The following is an 11683-nucleotide window of genomic DNA, read 5'->3' on the forward strand; positions in this document are numbered from 1 at the left end:
CCAGGTCCGGGACTCAAACCGTGGTCGACCACATGGGAGTCCAGTGATATAGCCATTACACCAACTGGTCCCTGTTTTATATATTTAAAAAAAAAAAAAAGATTTTTTTGCCCCCTTATTGGGCGAAACTGCCCTGTTGAGAATGCATGTCATAAACTGAAGTCTCCCCCAGTTATAAGCCCACAGAAAGTATCTTATCTGTGCTCACCAACATGGGCACTTTCACTTCCTTAAAGAGCATGCTTTGCTACTGTCCCTCAACAGGCGCTGCAGAGGACTCCATGCTTCCCAGCCTGTCTACACCTCCAAAGGAGCAGAAGCCTTGAGGAGCCCTAGGCCCCAGGTTCCCTGCAGACTTTACCCCACAGACCAGGCTGTGCACCTCCCAGAAAGGAGACACATGTCCTCGTCCTCTCATACCTACTGTGTCTCCAGGCCTCAGACAGCATGTGTACCTCCCCCTTGTGTCAGAGAGATCTCATGCAAATGAGATTGGGCAGCTGAGGTGGGGCTGAGTACAATGCCACCCAGTCTCTCCACCTCTGTCTCTGCTCCCAGGACTCCCCGGATATGCTCCTTGGAGGGCCCTTTTACCAACTGCTGATCAGCAACCACAGCCAAATCCCAGCTTAGCCTCAGCTGGTCTTCACCACGCAATGGAAAGCGTTTGTAACAGGCTCAGTTACATCACCTTATCGTTCTTCCAGTGCTCCAGTCTATAGAAGAGAAATCTGAGATACGGAGGGGTTTGCTTCGGAAGGAAGGTCACAGAGTGAGTGGCTCCAAGGCCTTTTTTTTTTTCTGCACCAAAAGAGCAAGGAACGTCACCAGCAGTGCCTACATGTGAAGGAGCTGAGGCAACTCCCCTGACCTATCTGGCACAGTGAGGCCTACTCAGAGTGTGGCCTGCACATCAGCACCCAGCACCCAGCCGCAGATTGTTGGCTCCAATCTGGAGTGAGACAAGTGCAGGACTCCAGCGTTTGGAAATGCTTGTAGCAGGACCAGCAGGTGGTGTGGTAGTTAAGGCCCTGGACTCCATGGCGTACTGCAGTTCGAGTCCTGGATCCAGTGGCTTGAAAATCACATTGGGGAAACCAGCAGTTAGTGTAATGGCTATGTCCCTGGACTCCCATGTAGTCGACCGCGGTTCACGTCCCGGACCCGGTGGCTTAGAACTCACACCGGGCGCGTGTGCGTGCATGCCCAAGATCCTGAGAGGAGAATGGAGGAGGAGGGCTTGCTGACTCAGCTTCCTCCCTGGGGGGTGATTTCTCGCTTTCTGTCTCTACGTCTCTCTCTGTCTGTCTGGCGAGCGCACGCGCCCTATAGAGAAAATCTCTCCAAAAGAAAAAAAAGAAAATCACATTGGGCATGTGAACGTGTGCGCCCAAAGTCCCAAGGGGAGAGTAGAGGGGAAGGATTGCTGCATGGCCATTCCCCCCACCCTGGGGCGGAGGGAGAATTCTCACTTTCTCTTTGTCTCTCTCCAGTGAGCACACACACCCTGTTGCAAAAAAGTAAAGAAAAGAAAAGAAAGGGGGCAAAATGTTTGCAGCAATTTGATGGAGTGATGTTATGCCTATTACTAATTAAAAAATCTGGACTCATATATTGTACTGTTTTGCATTTCGTTTTTCTAATTTCATTGTCATTGTATCTTATAAAAGTGTCGATCTGCGACACATTGGAAATTCAAAAGGGAAAAGCTGTTCCTTCACCAGTAACCCTTCGAAAACCATGGTACAGAGGTGGTAGCCTTCCACTTTCCGCACAGAGCATGGAAGGTCTTTGACCTCAGGATTAAGAAAAAGGAAAATAACGTGTAATTGTTTGACTGAACGGGTGGTCAGAGCACAAAGGTCTCTCTTTTAACCCTAGGCAGACGCAGCCTCAAGGTCATCGAGGCCTGATTCCCGGTTGGCTTCTTGACTGACTGCCCTGTGGCGGGGAGGAACGGTTCACTGAGCCCGCGGCTCCGTGTGCCTTTCACCTGGAGGCTTGTCTGACCATACCTTGGACAGAGCAGTTGGGAAACTTAAAGATCATCCTCCTTGCCGTAGTACAGGTGGGGAATCTCCTGTGCCTTAGTGTCCTGGTCATAGAGTACTCACTGGGGTTCCATCAGAGAGGGAGAACCTCTGGGAAATGTAGAGAGGAAAGGGTTTATCACAGGGACAGATCTCTTCTGCTGCTGAGAGCTGAATTATTCTGTGTAAGAGGTTCTCGTTGTGTCTCTGGGCTGGCTAGGGAGGGAAGATGGAAGAGGAGTGCGGAAAACGAAGGACAGATGAGGACGGATCTGATCTCACTGCCTGCATCTCAACGATGCAAGTGACCTGAAGAACAAGAGGAGCAGTGCGCATCTGGCCCAGAAGCTGGATGACCTGCAGGCCCAGTTGCTCCTCCAGGCCAGCAAGGTAAGACAGCAGCCCTGCCATGATGCAGGCGTGGAACCTGCACTCTCCCTACACAATCTGTAGAGCCTAACAAGACATCTGCTCTTCACTTCTTTTATTAAGTTTTCTTGTTTGTTTTCGTTTGTTTTGCTATAGGGTGTGTGTGTGCTCACCAGAGAGTGACAGAGAGAGGAAAAGTGAGAAATCACCCCCAAAGGGGATGCCCATGCTGCAATCCCTTCTCCTCCATTTTCCTCTTGGGATTTTAGGAACACACGCACATAAGCCTGGTGTGATTTTTCAGGCCACTGGGTCCAGGATTTCAACTGTGCAGTCAGCCATGTGAGATCCAGTACTTTAACCTCCATGCCTCCTGCTGGCCTCTTGCCCCTCACTTCTACCTTCCAAATCTTAGACACATTTCTATGGTGCCAGCCTCTCCCCAAAGCTTTCTCTGGAGTTGAAATCCACAAATGTTTAATCAGCATCCAGCACGTGCCCTGCACCAAGGGGGCAGTGCTGGGGCCGTCTCAGCCTCTTCCCACAGGTGGCTGGGATTCGAACTGCCATGTGGGATCTGACTCCTTGACCATCAAGCCACGGGATCAGCCCAATTCCATTTGTCTGCAAATGTTCTGAAATCTTGCATTACATGCTTTGGGAACCAAAAGAAGGGAACTTCTGACTTTACCACCGTGGAGGCAATTCACCAACTGAATCTTAAGGAAAAGGAGGAATTGCCAGGAGACAGGGCGGGAAAGCATACTCTAGCCAGGAGATGAGCACAGACCAAGAGCCAGGAGGACTGGGAGGTCTTGGCCATGCTTGAGAAATGATGAGCAATTCCGCATGGCTGAAGGGTAGGATGACGGGAGATAAGGAAAGAGCCAGGAAGGTGAGGGAGGTGCCAGAACACGACGAGTCTTCAATGTCGGGTGCAGAACTCTGGGCAAGAAGGGGAGAATGACTGGTCTAGGGCAGTGCCTTGGAAGGGAGAGACGAGGGACACCAGAGACAGCTAGGAGGTGGAGTTGGCTTAGCAGTCCCGTGGGGTCGCTCTGAGGGAGTGAGAGGATGCAGGCTTGGACTAGGGGCTTAGGGCAATGGCAGAAATGAACGAGGGCCTGTGTCAGGGCCTGGAGCAGTAGGGGAGAGGAAGTGAGCCGAGCAGCCTCCTTTGCTAGGGGCGGGTGGCGGGGGGGCCCTTAGCATTTGCCAGTCTGTCAGTACCAGTCCAGACATGATTCTTAGATGACTCAGAGACCTGGCAGGCGACTCCTCCCAGCAGCCAGCACCAGGGGTCAGCTGGTCCCTGAGCACGCCCACTGCCTTGGCCACCTGGAAACTTGAAGCGATCTCTTGCCCTAGGAGAAAGCAGAACCACAGATGAACGGGGATTTAGAGATTATCCACTCAAAACCACTTCCTTTATTTTTTATTTATTTTTTTTTTGGAGAGGGTTTTTTTTTTGTTTTTTTTTTTGCTATAGGGCGCATGCGCTCTCCGGAAAGACAGACAGAAACAGAGAGACAGAAAGTGAGAAATCACCCCCCAGGGGGGATGGTCACGCCGCAATCCCTTCTCCTCTATTCTCCTCTCGGGATCTTGGGCACGCACGCACACACACCTGGCATGAGTTTAAGCCACCGGGTCCAGGACTCGAACTGTGGTTGACTACATGTGAGTATAGAGGCATAGCTATTATGCTAATTGCTGGTCACAAAACTACTTCCTTTTTAAGAATGGAAAGAGCCACGAGCAGCCAAGTGAGAACAGTGAAGTTGGGCCTGTGGTGCCCCCGTTTGGTGTCCTCTTTACTCCATCTGGTTGTTCTGGCTTCGCTTGGCCTCAGATCAATGGCCCAGGATATTAAATGGTGGTGCTAGGGCAGGGCACAGTCCCCCTGGAGGTAGGACCCAAAGGCAAGGGGCAGGTCATCCAAGGTCTGACAAGCCTTCCTTTGTAAAATTGTGGTGGTTAGTGACTGCTGCATTTTAGTAATACTTTTATATATTTCACCCAGGATTTTTTTTTTTTTTTCAGTGGGAAGGTGGATGGGTCAATGTCTAGACTATCCTAGTCTTAGAAACAGGAACCCTTTCAGATTTCCTAACTGCTGGGTGACCTTGAACGAGCTGATCTCCTCTCTGTACCTTTCCTTGTCTTAAAAGTAAGACCAGATAGGGGCGAGCACATGGCATGGAGGTTGAGGCACTGGTCTCCCACATGGCTGACTACAGTTCCTGGATTTGGCTGCTTGAAAATCATACCAGGTGCATGTGTGTGCATGCCCAAAATCCCAAGAGAAGAGATTGCAACTGTAGCCATCCCCCTAGGGTGGGTGACATCTCCCTTTCCTTCTCTCTGTCTCTGTCTTGTGAGAGAGAGACATGCCCAATGGCAAAAAGCATTTAAGAAAAAAAAAACGGAAGATCAGATAACGACCCCTCTAAGTTACAGCACTCCTGGGACACTGTTGATGTTGGCCCGTGCCTTGGGCTGTGTACCCTACAGGTCTCAGCCCCTGTGCCCTGGCTGTTTTCTTCCTCTTCCCCATCTCTGCTCCAGTGGCTGCTCACAGCTCCATTTTCTTGGTGACACTGCCTCCACCCTCTGCCCCTCTCAACTCTCTCAAAGTCAGTCATGTACCTATTGGACTCAGAGCATCTGTCCCACCTCTGCCCCTCCTGAGCCTCTCAAAGTTAGTCACGTACCTGCTGGACTCAGAGGCCATCTGTTTCACCTAAGTGGCCAAGGTCAGGTTTCCTGGCTCCAAAGTCAGTGCCGTGTTGACAACAGCCCAAACAAATACAAATGGCAAGCCTTAACGCAACATGGCAGACCTCTATACACGCTTGATGCCTCTGCAGCCAAGGAGCTCCAAGTGGCCTCAGAGTCGGGATCGTGGTCATTCCACTGTCTCCACCCTCTGATGTGTCTGGGTCTTCTCCTCTCACCTGTGAATGTCTGCTGAGAGGATGTAGGGTTAGGAGTTCCAGTTTGCTTGAGGAAGGGACTTCTAGTTCCCTAGCAAGCTGGTCTCTAGCCCCAGCCTGGGGCTCACTACAGTTACCGTTCTGCTAGTGCCCTGATAATGCTGTGGTCTGAAGGAAGGGACCTGCTGAGAAGGGCACATTGCTTTCTTCCCATTTTACAGTTGGGGAAATTTAAGCTCCGGGAAGTGAAGTAATTGGGATAATTGGGAGCTGACATTCAGGTTTAATTCCAAAGTACACTCTCTTTCCAAACTAACATTCCTTCAGGCAACTAGGTTAACCCTTAACCCTTTGATGCCATTTTCCCATTTGTAAAATAAAGAGACCTATAGCTATCCTGCTTGCCTCAAAAGGCAGTGGTGACAATCATTTGATATAATGCATAGAAAAGCAGTTTTTCAATTGTTCTACTTGTAGGTAAAATAGCATATATGCATCTATATAGAGCTATGACATCAATGCTTACCTATTATGCTAGCCATGAAGTCAGTTTAGAGTCTTATTTAATCACCTGGTTTGACCAGACATGAAACAGATCTGGAAGCTGGGTGGCTCCAGAGCCAGAACTAGGATTGGTGTTGCTCTTCCAAGGCTCTTTTGCCAAGGTGTGTGTTTAGGAGTCAGCAGAGTTGGGGAGACATGTTACCACTGTTCTTCAGTGGCCCTCATCCCATAAGCTTTCCTTCCCAAGCAGTTTCTGTTTAATCACTAGGCAACAGGGAGCTATCGAAGGTTTGGGGCAGGTGGAGTCACGGTGAGAGCTGGGCTCAGGAAAATGACCTGACAGTAGTTTGTGCAGTCTCGGCTGCGGGGCTGCGGGGCTGCGGGGCTGCGGGGCTGTGGCAGTCTCCGCTAGGGCAGTCACAGAGGTAATGGACTGTGAAAGGCCTTCCAAATGCATCTGGGAAATGGAAAAATGTGTATGGTGAAAAGACTATGTGTAGATGTCAAATTTTTCCACACCAAAATAAAGTTGGAACTTAATTCCATTTTTCCATAAATTTTCTTTAAAAGAATTATTGATTTTATTTTATTTATTATTCTTTTAAAAAATCTGCTATAGGGCATGTGTGCTCACCAGAGAAAGGCCGAGAGAGAGAAGGAAAGTGAGAAAGCAAACTGCCAGGTCTGGGACTTGAACTGTGGTAGTCATATGAGAGTCCAGTGCCTTAGCCGCCATACCACCTGCTGACCCCTCCATAAGTTTTCTGAAGTCCCCTCATAAAAGGGGCAGGATTAAGCACTATTGGAGACAGAACCTGCTGAAGATGGCAGCTATTTTACAAGGGTGGGAGGTGGGAGAGGAAAAGCAAGGGAAATCCTGGAATGGTGATGCCATTAATAGAAATGAAGTTAAGAGAAAAGGTTGGTTTTGGGAGGGGAAGATGACAAATTCAGTGATGTACTAGAAACAGTGAGAGTTAGGCCTGGATAGGCCCAAAGAACACGTGGGGTGAGACCTTTCCCTTGATTCAGGGAGTTATGTTGGGTGTGCGTTGCCAGTGGGCCAGGAGATTAGTGGAAATGAGGCCTGGCTCTGGGAAAGGGATGGTGCCGGAGACAGAGATTCAGCATGAAGTCATTCCAAATGTGGTTCCTGAGGAAGGCCATACTGAGGGAGGGAAAAGGAAGAACAGAAACAAACGGAGGGGACAATAGAGGAGCTGTCCAACAGTAGGAGCAGGATGGTATATGGGCAAACATCAAAGGAGCATGACATTTCAGGATGTCAGCCTGCCGGATGCCTCGCAGAGTCTGAGAAGGGGTGACTGGACTTGGTGGTGGCCTTTCAGAATAAGTTCCAGAAAATTGATGGGAGTAAAGAGGACTGTCTTTAGGGTCTGGGATTTGTTTTCCAGGACTCAATCTACTATCAGCAGGTTGAGAAGCCAGACGTGTTGCCTCCTGAATTGCTTTGTCTTCCTTTGCAAAGACAGAGTAATAATCCCTACCTTATGCTTTGTTGTGAGAAACGAGGTCATGAAGAGGAAAGATGAGAACCATCTATGAGGCCGGATGGTGGTGCAGTGTTAAAATGAGATGCCCGGAACCAGCAGTCGACGGACATAATGGCTATGTCTCTGGACTCCCATGTAGTCAACCGTGCTTCCACTCCCGGACCCGGTGGTTTAAACTCACGCCAGGCATGTGTGCGTGCGTGCCCAAGATCCTGAGAGGAGAATGGAGGAGAAGGGATTGTGGCGTGGCCATATCCCCTGGGGGGTTTCTTGCTTTCTGTCTCTCTGTCTCTCTGTGCCTTTCTGGTGAGAGCATGTGCCCTATAGCAAAATCCTCTCCATAAATAAATAAATAAATAAATAAATAAATAAATAAGCTCTGTGAGACTGACCCATGTGGGGTTGTTATGGGTTTCCCTCTTTAGACCTCCCTGAGTATGCCAGGCACAAGCAGCCCATGATTCAGGGCTGGCTCAGGCTGGGGGTGGATTGTGGTGTCAAGACCCTGTTGGAGCTGCTACTTCTCTGACAGTTTCTCTCTCTCTCTCTCACTCATGTAAGAAATAAACTGGGGGAAAACAAAACAAAACAAAACAAAACAAACCCAAAATACCTTCACCACCACCTGTGGAATGTTCGCTTTGTACCAGACATAGTACAAGTGCTTGTGTCCACTATTTGCAAGTCCTTTACACACCTAAACCCACAGCCCAATGGGCGAGATCATTATCTTCACTGTTAGATAAGTTACTGTTAGAGTTGGACAAGATCGGAATGATAGGATTATGGTTCATTTACAAAATTAGACAACGCATGAACTGGGAAAGGCATGGGTGAGGGCTCGAGAAACAAACAACTTGGAAGATTTTTTTAAAAAGATTAAGGGTTGGGAGAACCAGCGGTTAGCGTAATGGCTATGTCGCTGGACTCCCACGTAGTCGACCGCGGGTCGCGGCCCAGACCCGGTGGCTTAAAACTCACGCCGGGCGCGTGTGCGTGCATGCCCAAGATCCTGAGAGGAGAAGGGAGGAGAAGGGATTGCGGCGTGGCCATCCCCCCGGGGGGGTGATTTCTTGCTTTCTGTCTCTCTGGCGAGTGTACTTGCCCTGTAGCAAAAACCTCTCCAAAAAAAAAAAAAGAAGATTAAGGGTCGGGACCATCAGTTAGCTTAATGGCTATGTTGTGCGTGTGTGCCCAAGATCCCGAGAGGAGAATGGAGGAGAAGGGATTGCGGCGTGGCCATCCCCCCGGGGGGGTGATTTCTTGCTTTCTGTCTCTCTGTCTCTCTCTGTCTGTTTGGTGAGCACATGTGCCCTATGCCAAAAACCTCTCAAAAAAAAAAATTAAAAAGATTAGGGGCAATTTGGTCATATTCACCAGTCCAGGAAAAGAAGAGATGGAAGAGGCCACGGTCTTCTGCTGCCCCTTAGCCTGCCAGATGCTCTGTGTCTGTAGCATATTCCTTCTCGATGCCCATGGGCTGCTAGGTGGCTAGAGGGTGTCTTTCGCTTTCACTCTTCCTCTGATTAACCAATCTCTTTGCTTCCAAGGCTTCTCTTGTGGCCCAGCAGGCATCAGAGACTCCTTGTGAGGGAAAGATGGAAAGCCTCCCTCAGCCATTCAGTAGGGGGTAGTGACATGGGCTCCATCCCTCCAGGCCCCATCCCCCAAAGCCCCTCCCACCGGGCCTAGCCTCTCACCCACTTGGCTGGCTGAAAGGGTCTGGGCTCCAAGCCACCCAGGCTGGTCTCTTTTGTCCCTGATAAAGTGCAATGATGACAGCGAGGTCCTGGCAAGATCCCCAGGAAACTGTGGTCCTTAGTGTTGCTTCGAGGCAGGAGAGGGGACGGTGGTGGAGGAATTCAGCCCGGCAGCAGGAAGCCATGGGAACCTCGGCCTTCTCTAAGATCACCTGTTTTCCTAGGGTTTTCTCCTGAGCAGTCTCATGGGAGCAGGAAGACGGCAAAAAGGGCAACGCAGTGTCTGGTGTGGGGTCAGCCAGCTCAAGTTCTCTCTCAGTCCGGACCTTCTCTCTTCGTCTCTCCCCTCTCTTGGAGCACTACCCTGGCCACTGAACTGATCCGGCCACTTCTCCGATCTCTCCCCTACAACCCAGCCCGGTCCCCAACCTGCCTCGGTGTTCCACACTGTGATCTGATGATCCTAGCACACTCCCCTACCTGTCCCCCAGTAAACTTTCTAGCCTCAGCCTTATCAAGGCCCAAGAGGCTTTACCCAACTTTAACCCTGTCCACCGCTGGAAAGAGCCGTTCCTTACTGTGCAGACATTTATTTGTGTCTTCAATGAATGCTTCTTGGGGCCTACTCTGACTGGGTATGTGCTGGTACCTGCTGGGACTCCCACTTCTCACACCCTAGCCACCCCGAATATGCTGTCTTTCAGCATCTGGGACTGACACTTGCTGTTTTCTCAAGCTTCAGAGGCTCCTCCTTAAGACATTCCTGGGTCTTCCTTTCCAATATCACTCCCTCCTCTGAGCTCCCTGGCCCTTTAAAAATATTCATTAAAATGATCCGTGTTCATTAAAATGATCTATGTATTGTGTTAATCCGTGTTTTGAAACAATAACTCCCTTGATTCCATTTCAGTAAAGTCTGTACGCCACCACTACCCAATTAATTAATCATCGTGGTTCTGTGTGTGCAACAGGCACAGAAGTTGGTGTACTGAGTGGCGTTGGCAGACTTGCTTCATTCTCTTATCTTATGGAGGAAGGTTTTCTGTTTGGATGTCTGTTTCCTGTGAGGCCTTACCCTCCTCATGTCTGGCTTGTGGAGTGAATAAAAAACTCTCAGGATTGTTACCAGCACAAAATGAGGGGCTGTAGAAGAGGAAGGGGACTGTGAGAAAGGCGTAAAAGGGACCCTGTCTTGGCTTCAGTGCCTCTCTCTGCACTAGCTGGCGAAAGTGATCTTCCTACCAACTTCCTACTAGAAAGTTACAGGTTGCTCCCTAGTAACTTTCTAGATGGTTCTTTTCCACTGACCCCATTAAGGGTGAGGCAGTGAAGTCTGGAAAGGCCCCACTGTGCCACTGCTGACCACGGGATTTGACCAGTTCATCTCTTAACCTCAGGCTCTCCATTTCTTTTGCTATAGGGCGCGTGTGCTCACCAGAAAGATAGAGAGAGACAGAGAGACAGAAAGCGAGAAATCACCCCCCAGGGGGGATGGCCACGCCACAGTCCTTTCTCCTCCATTCTCCTCTCGAGATCTTGGGCACACACACACACAAGCGATCGGCATGAGTTTAAGCCACCAGATCCGGGACCTGAACTGCAGTCGACTACATGGGAGTCCAGCAACATAGCCATTGCGCCAACTGATGGTCCCAAGGCTCTCCATTTCTAAGTTAGCTAAACAATATGGGTCCTGCTCTCCCCACAGGGTGGTGGGAGAGCCTAATGAGTAGACCCTACCCCTCCGGGATCTGTAAATGCCACTAAAATATAAGAGCCCCTAATTCCAGATTCCTGAGCCTTCGACACCTCACCTCCCTCGTACTCTCCATTTTCCCCAGCCTTTGGGAAAGGGGCTCTGGCCCAGCTCCTTCACCCCCATGGGACGTTGATCCTAAGTAGTTCCATCCAGCTGGGTTTGGGGGCTTCCTGCCCCTCTGCCTAGAAAAACCTCTCCCTGTCTTTTATTATCATTATTATTACTATTTTGCTATAGGGCACCTGCATTCAAAGAGAAAGTTGGAAAGCACTCCCTGGGGGGATGGCCACGTACAATCCTTTCTCCATTCTGTTTTGGGCACACAAGCAAATGCAGCCTGCCTATTTTTTGTTTGTTTGTTTGTTTTTTGAGAGGTTTTCTTCCACACAGAGAGAGACAGAGAGACAGAAAGCGAGAAATCACCCCCCAGGGGGTATGGTCACACCGCAATCCCTTCTCCTCCATTCCCCACTCGGGATCTTGGGCACGCACGCACACGCACCCGGCGTGAGTTTTAAGTCACCAGGTCCGGGACGCGAACCGCGGTCGACTACGTGGGAGTCCAGCAACATAGCCATTACACTAACTGCTGGTTCCCTGCAACCTGCCTGTTTTCAAGCCGCTGGGTCTGGGACTCCAACCGCGTAGTCAGCCAGGCAGGATCCAGCTGCCTTACCCACCACACCATCTGGCTGGTCCCCGGTCCCGTCTTTATTTCCTGGAGTCTGTACACCACCACTGCCCAATTAATTAATCATTGGAGTTCTGTATTGCTTTCACGTCTCCCAACTAGGTTGAGCTCCCTGAGTCCAGGGCAAGTACCAGGTCCTATGCATAGTCACATCCCTGCCCCACCCACAGTGTCCTTTCC

At 50.1% G+C, this 11683-nt stretch overlaps 1 long non-coding RNA gene across 2 annotated transcripts in view; it reads left to right on the top strand.

The window, feature by feature from the left end:
* Positions 1–9887, top strand: part of LOC102501276 (uncharacterized) — a 16787-nt gene extending 6900 nt beyond the window's left edge. The window contains exons 2-3 of one of the 2 annotated variants that reach the window (XR_337568.3): positions 2251–2420; positions 9278–9887. This is a non-coding gene — a long non-coding RNA (uncharacterized LOC102501276). Of the gene's footprint in view, positions 1–2250; positions 2421–7254; positions 7511–9277 lie in introns of those variants that run through there. The other variant, XR_337567.3, reaches the window with a different exon arrangement.
* Positions 9888–11683: the final 1796 nt, after the last annotated feature.

This window comes from Tupaia chinensis, unplaced genomic scaffold, assembly GCF_000334495.1.
Source record: "Tupaia chinensis unplaced genomic scaffold, TupChi_1.0 Scaffold147351_1, whole genome shotgun sequence".
NCBI classification, from domain to species: domain Eukaryota; kingdom Metazoa; phylum Chordata; class Mammalia; order Scandentia; family Tupaiidae; genus Tupaia; species Tupaia belangeri.